This window comes from Zosterops lateralis, assembly GCF_965231275.1.
Source record: "Zosterops lateralis genome assembly, chromosome: 4".
In the NCBI taxonomy this organism is placed as follows: domain Eukaryota; kingdom Metazoa; phylum Chordata; class Aves; order Passeriformes; family Zosteropidae; genus Zosterops; species Zosterops lateralis.
This window is the reverse complement of record NC_139765.1, coordinates 2,383,156-2,406,995: the sequence shown is the minus strand read 5'-3', so window position 1 is coordinate 2,406,995 and position 23,840 is coordinate 2,383,156. Positions and strand designations below refer to the sequence as shown.

General features: G+C 40.0%; 1 protein-coding gene across 5 annotated transcripts in view; it reads right to left on the bottom strand.

Moving 5' to 3' along the window:
- The window catches only part of CALD1 (caldesmon 1), a 124,774-nt gene that overhangs the window by 79,861 nt on the left and 21,073 nt on the right, over positions 1–23,840 (bottom strand). For 4 of the 5 annotated variants that reach the window (XM_083859575.1, XM_083859577.1, XM_083859579.1 and 1 more), the window contains exon 1: positions 14–534. The gene's annotated coding sequence lies outside the window, so the exon portion shown is untranslated. Of the gene's footprint in view, positions 1–13; positions 535–15,997; positions 16,092–23,840 lie in introns of those variants that run through there. The other variant, XM_083859576.1, reaches the window with a different exon arrangement.

Here is a 23,840-nt window from a genome sequence, read left to right as displayed (position 1 = left end):
GCTCATGCCCTACCTTCTTCTTTATGATTTAGTCCATGAAGTATTTTTCCCCTTTCCAGTTCTTCACACACAAAGCCTTTCCAGCCTCGGTTTATATCCCATCGAGCCGACTATTACAGAATTCCCCTGCAGCCCCCAAACCAAAAAATGACTACCAGAAAAGGGAAAGCCGCTCTCTTTTTGTCCCTGCTTTGTTTACAGAGCTGTCAGTGGTTAGTTAAACTCTGCCTGGAATCTGGCATTTAAGGCCTGCTCTAAGATTGCTTCCTGTGCAGGGCTGGAGGCCTCAGCTTCCTCTGCAATCCCAGCCCTGGCGCTGCACTCCCTGGATTTCCACCCCCCCAAAAAAAAAAAAAAAAAAAAAAAAAAAACAAAAAATCACTTTTCCCAGCTTGGTGGAAAAGCCACCGTGCTAAAAACTTGCAAAAGTGGCTCAGGACCTGCTCACAGCTGAAGAGAAACCAAGCCAAGGTGCATTTGGATATTATTTGAAGAGCTCTGTTTGCAGATGGAGCAAAAATATCTTCTTTTTATTCCCCCCCCCGCCCCCCATAAAAATCACTGGCACCAGCAAAGCCTTGAATGGCTTCAGGGAACTGATGGCTTATTCTGCCCCTTTTTTTTTTTTTTTTGGATTAAAATGCTGCTGAGGGCAGGGGTTTTGTGAAGGTTACTTTATTAGTTTATTTTCCCTGAGGGTATTTTTTTTTCCTGATTTGTTCCCAGATTGAGGTGGTTTAAAATTTTTGTTGTTGTTGATGTGATTTTTTTTCCTCGCATTTGTCTGGGGTTGATGTGTGCAGATTCAAAGGAAATGTTAATTTTGCAAATCTGATAGAGACACTACAATAGCTGCTGCTTACTTCCTTTTTAAAAAAAATTTTAATTCAGTTAGACCATATATCTAAAAAGCTCCTCAAGGAACTCAGGCTGTACCTGGCAGCAGCATTTATGGAGCACAGTCACCAGCAGGGATTTAAACAAAGAGCTGGCTGGTAGGATGACAATTCACATGCTAAAAACAAGAATCCCAAAGCTTTTTCCTGCTTCACCTCCCCAAAGCTTTGATATCTGATTTATTGTGCACTTTCATCACCTCCTGCATTCAGTGCCACTCAGGTCTTCTCTCCACTCTCCAGGAACACCCTTTTCTTCTGGGCTGCTCCAGGCTCTGTGCACCAACATCATTCCCCATATATCCCAGTCCATCCACCAACATCACTCCCATGTCCTCTCCAAATATCCCAGTCCACCCACCAACATCACCCTCATGTCCTCTCCAAACCCATCCCGGTCCTCACCTTCCTTTATCCTACCTGAGCTCCCAGACTGCATCTGAGCTTCTGCTCCAGCTTCAACTTTGGTTGAGCCAAGAAACTTTAAACAAAAGGATTATTTATTCCCTGATATAGCCCAGCCATGTATTGCACAGGGCTCTGTGCTGGCTGTGCCTGGTGATGAGCATATTCCATCTCACTTCCCTCTTTTCCCAATTTCCCAATTGGGAATTCCCAAACTTCCCAATTTCCTCATTCACCCAAAGGGAAGCCAAGGGGATTTAGCCTAAGTCTCTGTAACAAGAGAAATAATCCTCTGCTGAGTTTCCCATGGTATCTAAAGCCCCCTGAATGCTGTGCCCCAGGTGTGTCCCCTCCTTCCTGAGCCCAACCAAAATTGGATAAATTGGGATAACAGCACAGGCCCATCCTGAACTACCCCAAAATCCCAGTTCTGCAGGAGCTGGTAGAAATTTCAGGACCCTCCCAAGTCCACACAAAGGTTTCCCAAGTACCTGCAACTAAACATTTGATTGTCCTCTGCCTTGTCCTCACTGCAGGGTCAGCTGGTGACAGAAGACCTGGTTTTGCCCTCTATTTTTCTCAATACTGCCACCAAAAGCATCAAATTTCTCACTCAGTTTTGATTCAAGCCAAGACTGCTGTGCAGCTCTGTGACTTGTACCCCTCATTAATCCAAGTGTCTCATTTTCCCATTGGTGTCCACCCCAGGTGGCTCAAAGCCCTGGTGTCAAACCTGTCAAATGTCAGCAAAGGACTGGCCAGTGAGAAGCATAAAAGAATATTTTATATCTGACTGGATGCCATGACATCTACTGTATCCCTAAGACTACCACTGCTCTTTCTTTCTACCTCCTCCACCTCAGGAGTGAAAACAAAACCTCCTCCTTGCCCCTTTTGAAGCTAAAAGCAGCTCAGCCAGCAACACTCGTTGTCTAAATGTGACTTGTTTAATCTGGCAGGCATGAAATGCAGGTATGACAAGCATTCTGCTGCAGTATCAGGGAGAATTAGAGTTCCCTAATCTATCTTCAGTCAAAACAAATAAATGTGGTTTTGATTAAAATCTGTCAGACAACATTTGGAAATTATTTTCGTTGCTCCCCTATTAATTTTGCTTTAGAAGCATTCAGTGCCACTCAGGTCTTTCAGAAACAGGAGTGACTTCACTGAAATCAAAAGGTGGGAGTTCAAAGGACTGATTTCTCCTTTGTCACACCTCATGCAAGTTCAGATACCACTGGAATCATAAATTACCAACAGTGAGGCTACATAAATTCATTTTCAATGTTCCTTTCATGCAAAACCACATCTGCAATTGTTTCTGTAAACTTGGCCAAGCATTCCTGTTGACTGCAGAAAATAAACTCTTGTACATGTACATATATACACACAAACCCCTCTCAAGCAGCTTTATTCCTTCCCAAACACAACAGCTCATTTGGGATTTGAGGCAAAATAAATACACTGGGTCACTAGAACACAGTGTTTTTCCAATGGAGCTGCTCCTTGTTTCATCTGATTGTGGTTCTTAGGACTTCCAAGGGAAATTCATCAATGGCAAACCAACCTTAGCATGAGAAAATTAAAAATTAAAATTAATTTGGTGTTTTCTCAAGGACCCTGTTTCAGTTCTTTGAATATTTTACTTCCAAACAACTGAATTTATGAGAAGAAGGCAGTGAATTACAAAGAATTTCAAGAAGGAAATCAAACTATGTGTTAAAATTTCTGCTTTTGGTACAAAGTTTTCCATCTCATCTTTCATGGGTGGGGAAAAAAGCTCATGTACATTGGTGGGACATTTGCAAACCTGATGAATATATATATATATACACATATTAGTGAACACTTCTGTGGCATCCTGAGCAAAAACACGCAGTGATTACATAGAATAGTGATTTCCCAGCTGTTGCTTTGCAAACTTCTGATGGCCCACAGGACCAGGCCATGGTGCTGAACAGGTTTTACCCACCCCAGGTCCAGCACAGGTTCCCAAAGTGCACATCACAAATGTTCCTGAAGGTGCCAGACCCTGTGACAGCTCCTGCTGCTGCAGAACCACATTGAAAATGTTGTCAGGGAGATTTTTATAGGACTTTGCTCCTGCCAGAGTTCACTCCTTGGGTTGATGCCTTATCAGGGCTACCTAAAAACACAGGCCAGACAAAATTTAGGAAATAAATACCTATTATATTTATTGAAGGGCCTTCAGGTACACTTAGGTAGATGAACACCCCTCATCCCAGGGGTTACATCCAAAAATGGACAACAGGTTTTCACACTTTTATAAGTTTGGTCCATTTGCATATTGGGGGTTAATCTTACAATTACAGCTTCAGGTAATGAAATCATTTACTTCAAGTTTGCTCCCCCTGAGTGACTTTTGTTTTACATTTCTGAGGGCCTGAGACAGTGAAGTGTCCTTTATTGCCAGGCCTGGAGAGGAATTTTTGTGTCTGACCAAAATGGGGAGGCAGCAGCTAATATTCTACGTGGAGTTTAGAGTTATACACTAAAGAACTGCAGGATCACAAATATAAGAAAAATATTAAAGCTAAAATCCTAAGGCATCAGGGTCTACAACTCAAAGATCCATGGCTGGTCCATTTGTTGTATCCATGATCTCATTCAGCACAGGAATAGGGCAGGAGCTCTGCAGAGCTGCCCCAGAGGTGTCAGCAAACCTTGGTGCTGCAGCAGCAGAATCTCCCATCTCAGCTGCAGTGGAAAGTCCCCACTTATCTTTACTCCCTCCTCCTGCTTCCTTCCTCTCCTTTCTTCCACTGCACATTGACTTCAGGGCCAGGCAGAGCTTTCTCTTGACATTTGCATTTGCATACACTGGTCCCACCCCTGCTCTCTGTGACATTTGTCTATCATTTCCCATTAACAGACAAAAGAAGAAAGAACAAATAGCTGGGAGCTGCTGGCACAGCCACTGGTTCTCATGGTGAGGAGGATCAACCCTTGACTCCCCCCTCCAAGTGTCCTCTGAAGCATTTCAAGTATGTTGTCCCCAAAGATCAGAAGACGCTGAAATATTCCTCGTATACAAACTAGAGCTGAAATTCCTGTTGGAATCTCTGGCACACTTCCCAGAGAGTTCAATCAGGACTGGATTCCACCCTCAGAGGACAAATTCATCTAAAACACACAATGAAAGCTCGATGGGCACACTCTGCAGGGCAGAAACTGGTGTAATCCCAGATTTTGCCAATATAAGGCTGCCTCATCCTATTGTACCCTTGTGCACACACATTTCAAAGGCAGAATTGCTTTTATTCTCACCTGTGGGAAATGAGTTATTTTTGTACCATCATCACTGGGGAAACACTCAGCCTTTGCTGTAGTTACAAAGTGCAGTAAAAGCTCCGTTGCCCTTTACCAATGTTTAACCACAAATGAGAATAACCCAGGTAATGACAACAAGGCCAAACACACAGAAACAAGATTTTGTAGCCCACAGAACTATTTATAAAAAGTGCTTAATTCCTCAAATGAGCTCTGACTTGTGTTCACTTTTTCCTGCAAGCAAACACTGGGAAGAGCAAACTCATGGGATATCATTGACCAGTTACCTTTGCCTTTTATCTGCTTCTACCAGCAGCTGTTCTTCCAGCCAGGAGCTCTTTGCTCTTAATAATAGGCAAGAAAAACTGGCTCAGATGACCAAGACACATTAGAGAGGAGAATGCACTTTTTTGCCCTGTTAAATGCCAATTTCCCACTAATTTTTACGGAATAAATAAATAAATAAATAAATAAATAAAAATAGAACATAGAATGGAAAAAAATTTCACCATCACATTTTTCTGAATGTATTTGTTTCCAAGCAGATTTTACAAATGTTTTAGCACTGTATTTACACACTTTATCTCTCAGGTCTTGAATTAAAAGGCCAAGGCGATGCCATTAAAAATAATGAAAAGTTTTGAGCAAACCTTAAGGTAAAGTTCCAACAGCAATACTCCCCCAGCCAGGCTTCAAACTCCACACGTTTTCTGGAACGTGTTTCAAAAACACAAAACCACGATACATTAAGCTACATAAGTCAGTCATAAAAGAGTAATAGAAAATAATATGAAGATGCAATGCAGCCAAGCTCACTGTGGCTTCAGTTTTGTGCTTTCAACCCTTTTTCTTTTTGTGTTAAAACATGATCCAGCTCTGCCTAGTGCTGAACATCATAAACTCTAATGAGAGTTGGAGAGGTCTCTGTTGGTTGCTTTATTGAGCAAACACCAAGCAACAATAATAGGTTTTAGAGATCATCCCTGCATTTGTAAAGAAAAAAAGAAATATGACCAAAAAAACCCAACACACCTAAATTTCTCTGGTTTGCTGATGTTACTAGTTTTGCCCTGAGAAACACTGAGTATTTTGAATCCAAGCAGTTCCTTGGGAGAAATGAATGATAAATTTTCAAGGTGTTGCCTGTTGCTTTTGAACTTTAACTCGTCTTCCCTCCCAATATCTTTACACCAAAACAACACAACAATATCACCAAACCAGAGGACCCAACAGCAGAGAGTCAAATAAACAAGACAGGTGAAACCTGGCAATATCCTGTGTGCACAGAGACACACACAAATATTTTGGTTTTGGTTTTTTTGTATTAATGTGATAAAGGAAAGTTACACTTGAGCACTGCATAAAGCAAATAAATTTTTTAATTGTTTTGTTTGTTTAGGAACAGTGCCTCAGATATCTGTGTGGTCTAGAGGCAAAAAAAAAAAAAATTCTATCAAAGTAATAGGTTGGGAAAGAAATTCTTTCTGTACTAAATGTTACCTACTACAATTCCCTAAATCCTCTTCCACAAGGATGCAAAACCCCCATGGGCTTTTCTCCTCCAGCCTCCCTTGTTGCCATGTAATTCCACCCAGTTCAGACTGAGACACGGAGCTCACATTGTCTGCTCACAGTGTCAGTTCTGGGCACCAGAGGCACATGAAGCCCCTTTTTCACAACCACAGGGATGTGCACAGAGAAGAATTAAAGCAAAGTCCCATGTAATATCACTTGCAAACTTACAATCCATACCCCAAATTAAAAATAATTAAAAAAAAAAATCCGCCAAAAAAACGCCACCTGAAAATAGCTTGGGACCCTTAAGGAGAACAAAGGAAATAAAAGCCATATCTGAAAAATCACAAATAAACAGCCAGATTTTTCAATGCTTACCTGAACCAAATAAAACCTTTACAGCTTGTAAATACTGACAAGTGTCACTTCAGATCCCATTAAAGGAACCCCTAAACATAAAAGACAGGTTGCTCTCTAGTTAAATCCTTTTCTCCTTTGCTTTTCCACTGCTGAGAGTAATTGAAAACAGAAGACATGCATTCTCATGCAGCCCAACTTTTCAGGAACACAAAGTGTAAATGTGATTATTCACATCACACTGCACATCAAGTTTGCTCTCAGCTGCACCCATCAACCTTCACAAAAAGCCAATTAAAATCCCAAAGCATCAGCACTTAGAGTCTTATCAAATAGATGCAAACTACAACCTAGAGAACCTATTAGGTGGCACCACCTTGCAAAACACCCCTAATAAAATCTACATAAAGGTAGCAAAAGTTTTCTCAGCCAGGGAGTGCTGCAGAGGACACAAATTCATAATGTGGAAACTCATATTGTTACTTCAAAGAAAAGTGTGTCACAAACATTATGAAAACATTGCCCAAAGCTTGGTGTTGTATAGGGAATACAATTTCCAAGTCTGGAGGATGTGCACACACAGGGAACAGATCTGAATTTCCACCAACTTTCCTACTGCCTAAAGCCCACCTTATTTTTGGTATTTACATTAAAAAGGAGACAGAAATATCTTTGGAGATGACTAAGCACTTTCTTGATTTCTATTAAGCACCAAAAAAAGCAGCCTTGCCAATTTATCCATATTTAAGTTTCTACGACCTTAATATAAACTCACTTCCAAGAACTACATAGGTCTTCTGAAAGTATGTGCAGCAAGAAGTCAATGCTGTGCCAGCTGGCAGATTAAACAAGCCATTAAATAGGCTCCTACTGAATTTAAAGGATTGTTTTTCATCTTTTCCCTCTCTTCTCCTCCACATCCAGATGTACTATTTGGGGAATATTTTCCAGTATCGGGAGAAAAAGTGAAAGAAATGCCCTTGGCACATAATGAGTTTTTCCTCCAATGTGGTCTCCTGCTGCACTTGGAATTTATTCCATTACTGGATGGCTTGCAGTGGTCCCAAAATACCTCTGAGTACATGAAAAGATGGGGAAAATGTGTTTGAGGTGGGTGTAAGTCCTCATTTGAGAGCAGGGCCAGCCTGGGGTGGTGATTTCACCCAGACCATCACTATCCCTGTGTGCCATCCCAAAATCCCATATCCTGCAGCCCCTTGGGCAGGAGATCCCTACACATCATAGCTGGGAAAGGGAGAGTCCACCAGGATTCAGGACAAAGCCTTAATGGCAGAGAAACTCATTTCTCTGCAGTCCCTGCAGGATTTCAATGATGAGAATTCAAAAACAACCGTGGTAAAACCCCAGGCCTTCATAGAACAGAGGAATTCAGCCTTTAATTTTCATTTCATTTTCATTTGAACCTTCAGAGGTTCAATCCTAAAGTTACCTGAACTTCATGATCCTGCAGGATTCAGAGGGTCAGTAAGTCTAGAACAAACACAGATATATAAACCACCACTGGTATCATCTACCAAGGGAAAAAAAAAGCTAAATAACATTATTTCAGATAAAAATGCCCATGTTAAAGTTTTTTAGATAAAACATCCCAAAAGATCCCAAAAGCTGTGTCTGCTCCCTGTGGAGCCATTTCAGACTGACTGAACTACAGGGAACAAGAAGGAGCAGCAGCGGCTTCTGAAATGCCTGGAAAATAATTTCCACAAAAATTGAAAATTTTAAGCCTCTCTCAGTATTTAGATTTTAAAAAATTAGTAAAAAAATTTTAGTAAAAGTGAGTTCCAAGAAGGCCTTTAAAACCAAGTACAGGCAGGGGCTGAGGTTGCCAGCACTAGAATTTGCCCATGGCTTGGAGCATCTCCTTCCCCAGGGGGAAAAATCCCCTCCAGGCTGGTCCCACAAGGATGGGGAACCCCTTTTCTTCCAGCCAGACCCCCAAAATCCTTGTCCCAGGCAACAACATCAGAATTGGCCCAGGCAACAACACCAGAATTTGGCTCCAGCAGGGTGTGATTCACCAAAATTGTTCTGAGGGGTCACAAACATTCCCTTGCTCCCCTTCTTGAGGGGTAGTTGAGTGAAGAATTGCAAAAGCTGAAGTGTAAAAACTTGTGTTCTGCATGTATCCTTTGTCTCTAATCCCCAGTATCCGTAAGGGGACTCCCTTGCTTGGCGAGCAGTCGGGATTCATTAGGGCTTTTATGATGATTCTTTCTGTTGTGCAGAGAAATGATGAATCTCAGATGTTTAAATAGTGCTCCGTTGACCTTGCTGAGTACAGTTGGAGGGAAAAAAAAAAGAAAAAAAAAAGAAAAAAAAAAGGTAATTTTCCTCAAAGAAATGTTAAAAATGTGTCTCCACTATAGCACAGATGCAGAGGATAAAGGAAACTCCAGAGGGATTAAAATATTTTAGATTAATTTGGAAGGAGGCCACATTGTGTAAAGCCTGGTTAGTTTGGGCCTTTCCAATTCCACGCCGTATAAACAAAACCCATTTAAACTGCATTTGTCAGAAGGAATGTTTGAGGGGGGAAAAAAAAATAAAATAATAATAAAAAAAAAATCCCCCAAAGCAGTTGTAACTCAAATGACCTCCAGTTCTGTATTCTCTCCTTACTGCCTAAAGAACAAACATATGTATAATATATTCTTAGCCAGAGCTTGTGCAGTTGCTGCATGATTCATACTGCTCGAAAATTAAATCATTTAAGTAAAAGGGATTCTGGCTCCCTCAAGCAAGGTTTTAAAACTGAAGCAAGGTTGGTTTTGGCTTCCATGCTTTGAACGAGGCCATTGCTTAGAGATTTTTTTTGCTTTGGGCTGGGTGGAAGAAATTAAAAGATGAAAGCAAATTGAAAGAAAGAGGAAAAAAGGGGGGGAGAAGAAAAGAACCTGTAAGATCAATACAACTATAAAAGAATGAACCTAATTTTTCAGTGTGTCACTGACCGGCAGAAGCAATTCTTTAAATGTTTACTCACTTTCAAGGTCAAATCTTGCCCATTTTACTCCTACAGAACTGAGTTTTTGCTCGTACAGTCTTCCAAAGGGAAAATATCAGAGTGTGATTCTCAATAGCCACAAAAATTAAAGATTTGCTGACTCTCAGGAATCAATCAAGTTGTGACACAAATGAAGGTGAGGGTGGCAGTGCCAAAATTAAACACACAAATTTTGCACGATCAGCATCTGCAAAACAGTGGGAACCTAAAAATAAAGGGATTTTCCTTATCATCAACCATAAATCCCAAGAGTAACCCAACTTTAGGAACAACCTCTCTGCCATGTGGATAAAGGGACTTCTCCAGAAGCCCCAGGTCACCTCGTGTTGTTGAAATGGTACCAAGCCCTTGACGGTAACTCAGTCACTGCTCAAATTCCTTGTCCCAGAGGATGGGGGCAGCTGCCACATCTGAGTACAGAATGTTCCCTTCCCTCTCCTAAACACCCAAAAAACCCCAAAATCATTTCACACTCAATGTCAACGTCTTGGAGAGGGACGTGGCAACTTGACTGAAGTTCAGAACAACACAATTGAATAGTTTAGAACTCAAAACGAGAGAAGAAAATTGTTTTCATTAAAAGGCATGCATTTTCAGATAATAAAAATATTAATAAAAATAATAAAATTAATAAAATTAATAAAAATTCTGGTCTTTAAGGGCTAGAATCTCTTCTCATATTTAAATCATGGCTATAAAACTCAACTGGGATGATGATGGCTTCTGCAGCTATCACACATTTGATAGCACATCAAATTTTCTTGCTAAAATGTTACCTGTAGCCCTGGTTCCACACCTGAGGTGTTTTCCCTGGAAAATTCTTTTTCCAGGGAATTTTTTGTAAACAGGAGAAATGTTTCTGTAACTGTAACTACGTTATTCATTCTTTTTCTAGGAGGGACTTCTTGATGTCCCTCTGGTCTGGCCAATGGGAGTGAAGAGGTTTGTCTTTGTTTCACCAATCAAATTGGTCTGTGTAAAATAATATAAAAGGGAGACACATCCCAAAAATAAAGGAGTCATTTTCAGCTTTCTGAATCTTCAAGTCTGTGTCGTTGTAGTATAAAGCAGAGTCAGTTACCTGTTTAACTTCTCCATGTCATTTTTCCTCTTGGTTATTTCTTCATAATTGTGATTAACACATTTTCTCCAGCATCTCACACACAATTTCACTTTGACTGCATCTGCAGCCAGCCCTGTGCTCCCACTCTCAGCCTGCTTGCATGGATGGAAGGGATGCATTAAGTTCTCCTTGGAGATAGTCCAGGTTTGCAGGGATATAACCATAAGGAGAAAGCTGGCTAAGGGGACTTTACATCAACAACAACAAAAAAAATCAATACAGAATGTGGAACTCCTTGTGGTTGGGTTTTGTTCCTCAAATGTCATGTATGGACCTCTGTTTGTTGACATACCACTCTGCACATTCATGAAAACAAGATGTTCTCTTGTCACTTAGACTATCATGGTAAGACATTTTTAAATAAATACTTCACATAATTTCAGAAACAGATGTTGGACAGTAAAGATTGGATGTTTGCAATAGAAATGGCCAAGTCCTATTTAGCAGTGCTTAGAATTTTCTTTTTTTTTTCTTCATATTATCACCAGCAGCGCATGAAAACTCAACAGCTTCAACTTTTACATCCTCAACTTTGCTTTTGAAATCTTTAAGATTTATCTTTATCTTTAAGATTTATCTTTATCTTTAAGATTTACTCCAAGAAGTTTACAGGTAGAAGTGAATATTTTTCAACACTCTTAACTCTGCCTTTTCACTTTGCAGGCCTGTTACAATTCTACATCCATCTATTTTTTACTTTCTGCATTTTCACTAGAAGGTGGGTTTGTTTGCCCTGCCATCTCTCACAGTGGATAAGAAAGTGTAAAAGAGTCTAAATTTCGCTTCTCAATGTTGCTCCTAGTAATACTCATAGTTAATGGATCAGGGATGTCTGGTACCTGTAGGAATAAATTTTGAAAACTTGGTCCAGTGGCAGAAGGAAAATTAATTTGATTTGTTCATAAATCCCATTGTTTCAGTTTATTTACAAGTTTAATTATAAGCTCCTGTGACCTGAGTTATCCAGGGTTAGTGTGGTTTTAAGGTCAGAGACACAGAGCAAGGACACAGAGGTTCAGTGACATCTCAGTGCTCATTGTTACCTTTTTAGAGATCACATAGACTTTTTATGGAATTAAATGCCCTAAACATTCTGATAAGAAAAAAAAATAAAAAATTGAGAGAACAATTAATAAAAATAACTAATTCAATTAATTTTTTCCTATTGAGATTCACCGTCTTTTCTCAGGTTTTGCCATTCAGGATCCTCTTTTTACTCGTAAGGAAAACAGCGCTCAGATCATCCTCACTTTTAACACCAGGGGAAAAACATGACAGAGATTTGTCTCTCAGTGATAAAACCAGCAAAAAATAGCACACTTAGGATAACCCTGACTTTGAAAAACATCAGTAAAAAGCCCCCCGAGCTCCATGAACATGTTGCAGACTGCACATGTCACATAACTATGGATTTTTTTTTATTATTTTTTGCCTGAGGCTCCCACATTTAACCAAGGGAAACACTGCTCTGGACAAAAGATGCTATTCTAGCTATGTGGCCTTTTACCCTGTCAGAGGAACAGCTGGTATCATAAAGTCACAGCTCATTTGTATCATGTCTGCACTAACAGCCAGATTTAGTTTGTATCAAACTTTCAAAGTCAGACTTAATGCCAGGTGATGGATGACAGCTTTTCTTTCCTCCCTCCCTTCTCAAAATATATTTAAACATTGCCTCCTGCATAGAGAAACCCTCCCAATATTCAAAATACAGAGTGTTTAACACGTCCACATAACCAAAATACGCGTTAAATATAAATTGTTAAAACAAGCAAATCTAAAAAATCCTAAAGAATGAGAGTGAGAAAAAGAATAAAGGTGAGAATACTATACCAGCAATTCAGTGACAAGTAAATAGTGCTGTAAGACAGACATGTGGGTACCAAGTGTAATGGAAAAGAATTTTCTTCCAAAAAGAAAAGCAGAAAAAAAACCCCAAAAAACCCTGTCCCAGGTAATCTCTTCAAGTTTGGGGTATCTCTTTTGAAAAAGTTCCATTCTGCCTGCAGAGACTGTACAGGTTTTTTCAAGGTCAGCACTCAACAATTTAGGGAAGACCAATTTCACTTTTTTTTTTTTTATTTTTTTTTTTTTATTATTTTTTTTTTAATTTTTTTTTTTTATTTTTTTTTATTTTTTTTTTAGGGGACCTGTTTCTCATTCAAGCCATTAAATGTCATCTACTTGCATTTTAAGACCCTTGTAGCAGAATGCCTTAACTGTGTAAAGGGACTGCAGTGAAAGTGAGAGTCAGGCCAAAGACTGAGCAGTTCCAAACCCGCAGAGCCCACGTGTGAAAAAAGATTGCAAAAAAAATTGGGTTTTTGTTGGAAAATAGGCATGGGGAACTTCCAGAGAATGGGAGTTCAAGCTCAGTTCATATCAACACTTAAAAATGCTTCCCACCACAACACCTGAGTGCACAACATGAGCTGAAGACAAGATACTCTTTAAAATTTCAGCTGCTTCTCACTTCCACATTAAACAGAAGAAATATTGGGCCAAGGCTCTTGCAAACCATGATCTGAAAGCATCACCAAAGTGTAAGCAAGGAAAATCTGTGTAATGCTGCAGAGTGTATCTATCATCAGGGTTCTGAATTATTTCATTTATCAGAGAGAGATTGGTCTGCACCATGAAGTGACACCAAGCAAACAATGGCCATGGGAAGTTCAGCAGCAACAGAAATGCAGTTTAAAAGTGACAGGAGAGCTTGTTGTGATGGAGCTGAGAAGGAGCAGGTGTCAACTCCACTCCCTTCACAGCAGTGATTCTGCCCTTAAATATTGATCTTTCTGCTTGTTCAGATTTATTTTTAATAATTTTTTTTCCCAAATGTTCTTAAACCTCTGTCTGACAAGGCATGGTTTATCAGGAGATTTCTCTTCAGCTGCTCAGTGTGTCTGTTTTACAATTCTTAGGTGCTGTAATTCCTAATTATATAATTTAAAATTATTATGTAATTACCAAATAAAAAATGTTCATCGTCCAGAGCTTGGAATGAGTCACAACAGGTTTGGGTTCACCCTTAAATGAGGAATAACTTTCCATATTTAAATGATGCTCTGGGTTTGTTCACAGCCACTGCAAACACTTGTAACACCTCTTCAGCCACCCAATGCAACACAAAACCCACCAGGCTCTCTCCTCTCTCACAAAAGAGCTTTTCCCAAAAAGTGGCCCAGAGGTCACTTGAGATCCCAGAAATTACAGGGAAACTTGGGCAAGATTGAGTTCTGCCCCTCCTTTTCCAAGTATCAGAGAGGATGGATGAGAGGACACCCCATGCTCATCTAACTTTACCCCAGCACAGCAAAGCCATAGGAAATATCCTCAGACACTCCACAGAAATGCTTACACATTTAGGAGAAAAAGCTGACCAAACCTATTCTTACACAATGTTTCCTAATGGCAAACATCTTACAACAAAACAAACATTCCCAAGGGAAAATAAAAAAAAAAAAACACAACCATCCCCATCCAGTGACTCTGAACCTTGAACTTTGAGGGCTGCACTTATTTCTGACAATAATTCATATAAGCATGTCAGATTGCCCTCCAAAGTCAGGTTTGGTTGCATTCAAGAACTAACAGAAAATTTAACAGGATTGTCATGATAATAATAAATTCTTACTGCCTTTTATATTCAGATAAAGAAATGAGCCTCATTTCCATTACAGAGATAATGCTGGATTTTTTTTCCTTTCCAAATGAATGTATTGATCCACAACATTGGCTTTCATGATTTCCTAGAGGCAACAAATGGCCCATTCCAGGGGATTTTCATTCACATCCCCTAAAACCCATCTCCCTGTTCAACCACGTGGAAGTGAAGTGTGGAAAATATGATCAGGTTTTGCCTTAAATTTTTTGTGACAGGATTCTTTTCTTGTCACTTTGACAAGCACCAGAGGGACTTCAGCATGAGAGAGGTGGCACTTCCTGCACTTGGAGAAGATGGGTGAGTCCCTGGAGGGAGGATTTGCAGGTGCAATTGATGAACCAAAAAGGGTCAGTTCAGGTTTGAAGGACTGAAGTACCTTTTTCCAACACAACTTCAACTGCTCTGGAGGGCAGTCACTGCTCTCTTTGAATATCTGATCCTGAGCACAGGGGAAAAAGGACTCACATTTATGATCCCACTTGCTTTTGGACAGTATGGCCTTCTTTGCCTGGATTCACATTTTTAAGGTATTTAAATATCTCATAAATGCACAACTCATGGGAACTTAGAGCTCATCTCATGGGAAGAAGTGTTTCATGGGAAATTTTAGAACATTTAGGCTGCTTCTGAACAAACAAACAAAAAAAAAGAATCCTAATTTTGAAACATCAGCATTCTCCTACAACTGGAAACACCAGATACTCCAAAAGTTCCAAATCCAAAAAGGTAATACGAAACTGCAAAACTACATCCAGGGCAGAGAACAGCCTGCAACCATCACCAGCCCGTTCACCACTTGCACAAACCTCCCCAGAAATGCAGGAAAAGCTAAATTTGCTTCCCCCAGGATGATGACAAAACCAGAAATGGTTGAACCCAGGAATCCTGATGGGGAGGGCAGGCTGCTCCTCCTCCTTCTTGGATCTTGCAGAGGAGACCCAGGCACCCAAAGTGGTCCCCAAGCAGCTCATTTTTACCCTGAACTAACTGAAGATGATGCTGTTTAATGCAGCTGGGACAATATTTCTGCCCCATCGTTCTGCTGTCATAAAATGCTGCTGAAAACTCAGAGCACAGTCCCACAGTTTGTCTCTCCAGCCTGGAATTTCCGTATATTGAGGGGCTGGAGTTTACACGCGTTATAAACACACTTCCTTTAAATGGTTTGGGAGCCCTCACTTGTTCTGGCAGTGAAAAAAACAATGTTTGTAACAAAAAAAAAGTCTAAGTGGTCTGTGTTTTAAGTGGTGAGTAAACACAGTTACTTGGTGTCTCACACACTTCTCAGAGCCTGTTTGCTCTAAAAAGGAGACACAATGGGATAGTAGCACACCAGAATATGATTATAACATGAATAAATAGGATTTAAGACTCCCACTGCAAGACAAAACTTGCTAAAATCCAGTGGAGAAGCAGAACTTTTAAAAGAATGGCCAAACACCAACAGAATTATTTCTGTAAAACACAATGATTTTGAGTTGGAGGTAAAATTCCACGTGAAATCCTTTAAATCTATGGATTTAAGGAATCACTGGCGTCAGTGACACCAGAGGGGCAGGAGCCAAAGCTCTCCACTGATTTTTAGAGGAATTTGGATCAGCCTTCCAAAAAAATAAGAAAACTCACAAGAAAAAAAATCCAAAAAAACTCAAATAAACCCCCCCAAGCTTTCAAATTCCACAGGAAAGGAAGTCTGAGGTAAGTTCTTTGATCATACTCACAGGAAGGCAATCAGAGGAAATATTCAGAGCTTTTCAGTAACAAACCAGCTGCTTGATGAAGCAAAGTGACAACTCCAGAAAAACAAGGTGATCCCTATACAAAAATAGAAAATAAAGAACTTGATTTAGCAAAATCTAATAATTACTCTGCACTGTTCATTTTTTTGGTAAAATCTTCTTTAATGACACTCCTAGAAAGACTTTTTTTTTAAAGTACAGAATAAAATCTAAATTATTTAAGACGCTAACAAAACCCACTGTCAAAAGCTCTAAAAATCTGAAATTTGACAAAAGGAGATTTTGATTTCCCAAGATCTCTTAACCAAATCAGTCACTAAAATATCTTGAAGAAGTGAAGCTGACACAGATTGTTGTTATTAGAACAAGATTAAAGGTCCTGCCTGACCAGCAGTGAATTTTCACAGCAGAACCAGGTTTCCAGCACAGCCCCTTAAAGGATATTCCCTTAAGTAATAAATAGAGGATATTCCCTGCAGTATAAAACATGTTCAAAAAATACTCTGCAAAAGCAGATAAAGAGTAAGATGACAGTCTGTAGGTGAGATGAAACTATTCAGTTTTAAAAAAACTTAAAAGTCAGTGCTAAGAACTGGGGGAAGAGTTCATAGTGATGAATTTCTACAGGCAAACTGAATTCATTGTTGAACATCCTGCTGCCAACAGAGGAAATGGATAATTTCAAAATCAACCTATTTTCAGTTATTTTAAGATTATAGCACAGGGTTGGGTACTTGTGTTCATTTCTGGTTATTCACTGGAAACTCAGATTTTTGAGGACTCAATACAAGTGATTGTAATTTAAACAACAATTTTACAGTCTGGCCTCTGGGTTTTAAGACACCTGTCACTGATTCACATTATTGTAAATACTGGGGGTGGCCAAAGCCAAGAATTTGGTCCAAAATATATCAGAAATTTCAGTATTAGATTCAAGAGAACTCAACCCCTATTTGATGCTGAGCATTACTGGGCATATATCACATTAAAAAAAAAAAAAAAAAAAAAAAAAAAAAAAAGTAAGAAGACATCCCTGATTATCAGGGTATGAAAAAAACAACCAAGAGCTTTAAATCTTCTTCCTCTCCCTGATTACAGCAAGAGCTCTATCAGTGCAGAGCTCCAACTCATGAATAACAAGGCCCTTCCAGGTCACTGAATTAATTCTAATTTCTCCATTAAATCAAAAATCTTACTGTGCTCATTCCTATTGTTTAGTGAGCCCCACTTGACTCTCAGCAGGAATAACTTCAAGACATTCAGATCATGCTTTTGGAGGGTCCTGGGTCCAAGAGCCCTTTTCTGCCTCAGAGAATTTGTCCTCTTTCAATCTCTTCAAGATTTCTAAAATGGAGACAACCTCCCAAAAAATTTCATTTTCTCTCCCACAGTTGTGAAGACCTTTTCTGCTGTTCTTGTATTTGCTCTGCTTTAAAGCAACACTTTTCTGAAGCAAGTTTGACATAATTTGTGATGTCAAAAAAATGACTGAAATATTCCCTTCCAAAAGATCTTCTACCTCACCACAATTCCATTACTATGAAGGGTTAGGAACAATTTAACAAACAGATAATTTCCATACAACTTAAGCATGAAGGAAGTTCAGGGCCAGGTCAAAAAACAGCACCCCAGACCTTGGCACTGCACATCCCACACTCCATTTCCAGCTAACAGGGGCACCACATTCCCAGATAACACACAACAGTAGCCAGTAAATACAAAAAAGTTAATAAACTTTTATCAGAAGTTGTTAAAAATGCTTGATCAGAAGCACTTTGTGGCTTAAGGAGCTGCTGCTCTCTCGATTATAGAAACTGAGTAAATCAAATCACATCCAAGGTCATTCAGCAGTTGACCTGTGACATTTAAATGTGGCTTGGGGAGGATTATTAAAAGTATTAAAAGTATTATTAAAATGGTTTCACTCCCCTCTGCTCTGTTAAAGAATTTGGTTCCAGTACACCTGGTAGCTTTGAATGGAAAATAAAGTGATGGAGCCCAGTTATCAAACTCTGTGTTGCATTTCATCCAAGAGATCCCAGCAGTGATCAGTGTCAGATGTTTAGAGTACAACACAGGGACAGGGAAGGTATAAAATGATGCTTCCCAAAAATATTCCACAGCAGCTTGTGACTTCCAGAACATCTGAGTCAAAGGTGGAATCCATGTATTTAGTGATCTCCATGGCAGCTTTTTTCCATTAGGTTTAGCAGTAGCCAATGTTGAAAAAAAATCCCCATGACAGAGTCCTCACTCAGCTGGTATGCACACAGAAAATATTCAGCACTACATCCCAAATTATGGAGCAATCCCAAACCTGACAAGGTGGTTAAAAAGCTGCCTTGGAAATAGCACACCTGGGCTTCAGTCCCACTTATATGTGTAATCACTTGGGAAAATGAAATTACACTAGTAGGAGAGAGTGGGAATGCAAAGGAAAGTTGAAAAGTGCATTTGAGCGTTTCTGTGTCACAAAGGAGGTGACCCAGTCTGCCTTCTGCACTCTGAGTTAGCAACTTATTAGATAAAAGGACTCATTCTCCTGGCTGTAAAAATAGCAGATATTTCACAGAGTTACAGAACAGTTCAGGTCAGACCGCACCTCTGGAGATCCCCTAGTCCAACCCCTGCTCCAAACAGACTGTCCCAGCACCGCGTCCAGGTGGGGTTTGGCTGTTTCCAAGGATGGAGACACCACACCACCCTTGGAAATCTGTCCCAGTGTTAATCTCTCACAGTCATAAAATTCTTCCCTATATTTAAATGGATTTTTTAAACATATATTTTAATTTCTGTCCTTTTCCTCCTGTCCTTTCACGGGCACCTTCAAGAAGATTCTGGTTTGGTTGTTTTTTATTGTCATCTGTCCTCACTCCCCTGGTGACAGAGTCACAGTGTGTGACAGCCACAGAGTGGCTGTAAAGCTTGAATCTTATCCCAGCTACACCTAAGAATTTTTATCCATAGATTTCAATACTGGCTGTTGAGAATAATAATAATAATAATAATAATAATTATTATTATTATTATTATTATTATTTCTTTTCCCTTGAGTCATGAAAACAACAGCACGAAACCACCTTTTTTTTTTTTTTTTTTAATAGTCTAGGTGAAGTATTTCTTTTTCCAGAACTACTTTTCTCCTTTTGATTTTTATGTTGTTACTGTTGTCATTTAGTTTCTTTACTTAGGAAGACATTACAGAGGAGGCACTTAAAACTTTTCCTTGGACATGCTGTGTGCAAGAAGAAGGATTATTTCCTTTACAATAAAGGATTTGGCAAATGAGTTTTTCCAGCAGGAAAGGGGGCAAGAAGCCTCAAACTCATCCACCACCAGGATACCCAAAGCAGGTATTTGTTTCTAGCATGACCTAGAATTTGGCCAAGGAGTTTGTTCTCTGGCATGACCTAGAAAGGGGAGGTGTGTTGACACCTGTGAGCTGCTCACCCAGAGCTCATCAGGACAAAACAGCACTTCAAAGTAAATAAAAACAACTCATGGAGCAATACACCTGAGTTAAATTGAAAAACTGTAGTCAAATCCCACTGGCTCCAGGCTAAACACACATTTAAATGCCCTGCTGAGCACGGCTTGCTGTACCTGAGCTCCCAGAGGGGTGCAGCCACCTCCTCATTTGTGAAAGAGAAAGATTTTTCTCTTCCCTTCTGCCACACTGCCAAGATCCCCTCCATGAGACACTCATCCAACCAACAAAGTTTGAGGAAATGACAAATTTCCCCTCCACTGTCATAAAATTCTAGTTATCCTTATGCTGACAGGACACTCTAATGGGGTGGAAAATCCCATTTTTGGAGGCAAGTCACTCCTCTTACAATGATATTTATCATTCACAATGATACTCTCTCAAAAATGAACATAAAAGATAAAACGACTGTCCTACATAGAAGGTTTCATTCTGCACATCCTGACAAGGAGCAGGGGAAAAAAAAAAGCAAAGAGCTTCCTGAGGTTAAACACCACCAAAAGGAGGATCAGGTACATCTCACACTGAGTGAAAATAGACTGAAAGGAGGACCAGGTACAGCTCACACTGAGTGAAAAATTGAATGTAAAACCAGGTACAGCTCACGATGAGTGAAAACAGATTGAGAAGTCTTTGCATGGTGATTCCTGCAAGTGAAAACTACCAACTAGGCAAAGCCTGTGTGATCTGAGCAGATGTGGCCTGGATCAGCATCCCTGGCCATGCAAATGCAGCACTTGCTTCCTCCCCTGGCCACATTTGTGCTGCTAAGCAGAAACCATTAGCCAACCACAGAGCATGAGCAGAAAACCAGGCTGCTCATCCCTTCCTGCTTTGATCAGCACTTACTGACCACAGGGATAAACAGAGGGCTGGGATCTTCAGCTGCTCCATGCAGGAGCTGCTGTTCCCTCATCAGGGACAGGCCAAGTCTGTTCCAGAAAATCCCTTTATCCTCATGTAAACCTGACCAGCCAACAGAGGAGCAAAAAGACAGCTGAAGGAGAGAATCCCCCTCTCAAATCGTGTGTTTGGAACAGCAAATATCTTAAAACTGAAAATCCAAAGCTTGAGAAATCCCTGTTTTCAATCTGGGAATTGAACACAAGCTCTCCTACATCACTGGCAGTGGAGACAGTGTCTACTACAGAACGTGCTTCTTAGGGGAACTGTTTACTGCTCATAAAAAAGTCCCAAATTCCTTGCAAATCTGCTGTCCCCTTCAGAAAAGGGTTCCAGAAAGCTTCGAGCTCTAATCCAAATTGTTAATAATCCATAAAGAATACTGCATAATAATTCAGAAAGCAGTCTCTTCCAGCAAATAGGGACTGCCTGCTTTAAAGCATATTTTGACAGCTGCTAGCATCATTCAGCATTTGAAATAAAAGAATCTGCTCAAAAGAAACAAAGCTAAAAAATGTGAAACAACAAAAAGGTCTCTTGTGAAAGCTCTGATTTTCTCCTCTTCAGTTTTTGAATGGAAACACAGTAGTGGGATGGGTGTTGGAAGAGAGAGGGAGCTGCAGGGAAAATTCTGTGAGCTGTATCCTTTTCAGGGAAGTTTAATTAATGGCATTTCTGAGAAGAATTTTGATTGACAGGATTAGTGCCAGCACTAAAAGTTACTATTTGTGGATCCTGGAGCTCGCAGCTCTCATAAAAAAAAAATAATAAATAAAACAGTTCAGAAAAAGAGCTTTGTGCAAATGAAGGCAATTCCCTCAGCAGGGAAGGTTCATGTGAACCTCTTCTGTGGCTTCCCTTCACATGGATTGTTCTGGGGAGATGGGACAGCAGAAAATCCCTGGAGAACACCCTCCCCACGAGGGAAAAGGTTTGATCCCATTTTTTAGGTTAGTCCTCAGGGAAGGTTTCTAAAAGGAGGCAAAATTCAACCCTAAGAATGAGTGTTCCCAAATTTTGTGGAGGGAAACATTTGGTTCCACTTTCTTTTCTTTTGGATTTATTTCAAGCTTTTAGTTCAGACTAACTTTTAGTTTCCAAATTCCTGCCTCCTTCCTACTAAGACAACCCAGTGTTTTCCCAGTAACACTCAGCTCAGAAGATTTCAACCCTCTAATTGCCTATAAAGACTTGGGACAAATGATTAAGCCGACCACAAGCACTGTGTTTTATTTGATTATTGTCAAACCTTCAAGCACTATCTCAAATAAACCATCTTTACAAGGGGCAATGCCTTACATGCCAAAACAAGAAACTGGAAATGAGCCAGGGCTGCTCCAGCAAGGGAAGGACACAGAATTCCAGTTCCCACAGGAAGCACTCACCAGTTTGCACAACCATCCTCCAGAAACTTTGAAATAGAAGAAAAAAAAAATCCTTTTCCTTTTCTACATTCCTCTCTATCACCTTCCTCACAGGATAACCTGGTTTAAATCCATTTATTCTACCCCAGAAGTTTTCATGTGTCTCGTTTGCATCACATCTTTATGGGTTTTGTCTCATTTTTTCCTCTGCTCCTCTCCAGCTTATTTGCTCACTCCTGTTCATGTTCTTCCTACACCAGACTTGAACCAATGTCTTGGCCCAGATTCTCTTCCTCCTTCTTGTCCTGATATCTCCTACCTCTGATCCTATCAGTTTGGGGGGTTGCTCCCATAAATCTCCAATCTCTCCTTTTTTTTTTTTTTTTGTGCCTTAAAAAATGCTTGGATAACATAATTTCTTCAAATTATAATGCATTTGGGCTTGCCTTTTGACTGAGGCAAGATGAACAGAGCTAAACTAAACTTCCACAGAGGAAAAGTATCAGAATGCTGCCACTTACTCAGGAATAATGCAAAAAAAAAAAAATAGCCAAGAACTTCTTTGGAGTGGCTTTATGAACTTTTTTGGAGTGGCTTTATGAACTTTTTTGAACTTTTTTGAAGTGGCTTTATGAGGTGTGGAAAGTTTGCAAACCAGGCATCACAAAGAGTGTCCCAGTAGTCCCATTATTGGTGATTAATACAAGTATCTTCTTCCACATTCTTCTTTCCAGTGACCCAACAAACCACTTACTTTTATTCCAGCTACTGCCTGGGAGCAGCTGAGGTTTGATGCTTTCAGCTCCCAGTGCTGCTGGCAGTGTTTGATGGAGATGACTGGCACACAAACCTTTAGGGCTCATCTCAATTTTAATTGGATTAAAAATGCCTGCAGAAAGAACCCTCAAGGGCCTCACAAATAATGAAATTTTAGTCTACTCAGGAGAGCAGATTGATTGTTACAGATGGGCACCATCAGCTCCACAACATGAAAAAAATGGAGCTGAAAAATGGATCATCACCCTGAATTCCTCCTGCCCTGCCCCATGGAGGGAGGAAATGAATTTGCAGGAGAAGGCAAGGCAAGCATTTTCTAACCTTTCACTCAACGTGCGAAAAACACAAAATCTGGCAACTTGCAATCCATCATCCAGAGGGAAAACCACCAAGGCTGGCTTGTCAAACACTTACCTGTGTGCTCAGTGACACCTGAGCTTTGCCAAACCCACTCCATTTATTTTAATGAGTTCAAGACACAGTTTTAAATCTCTCCTCGTTTGGCAGCCAAATAAACAGCAAGGAATGTGCACATGGAAAAAAATAAAATAAAGTTATCCTGGTCACACCTTTCCAAAAGGAAGGGCTTGCTCAGGTACTGCAGATGAGAATTAAGATGAGTGAGCCCCAGCTACTTGTTTAGACTGTTAGTCTTGCTTTCAGTGGTAGGAAATATTACATAAAATCCATGTAACACATACGAGCTAAGTGCAAATGATGAAAGAAATCAGCAAGGGAAAAGAGGCCAGAGAGGCTGTTGTGATGGAAGAATAGCAGCTGGGAAAACTGAAGTCAACCCAGCTATGTTATTTTTTAATTAAAAATAAACACAGCCTTTGTTGCCAAGGGATTGGTTAGCATTCCATTTTAAAAGGAAAAAAAAGAAAAAAAAAAAAAAAAGGAATTTTGTTTTACTTCATTCTCATTCCCCTCCTAACCTCCCTCCCCTCTCTGTCCCCTCCCTTCCCCGTCAAAAAAAGTATTTATAGATTTTGCAAGAAAAAAAAAATAACATGGCCATAAAGTTGAGTTCAGTCTGCAGCACCACACTGAACCAGCTATTTTTAAGCCATTCTTTCTCTCACACCAACGCCTCTTTGATTAAAATTAGTCAGACTGCCATTTTAATTCCCTTAATTATTTTATCTTCTGCTGCAGAGGTCTGTCCTGGCTGCACAAATATCCATGATGTGAGTGGAGGATAAAAACCCTGCCTGGACCTTTTAATGAAACCTTAATTCTCCCAAGTTCAGTTCAAGTTGCTTCTCTTTGACACTAAAACAGCTTTTTCTCA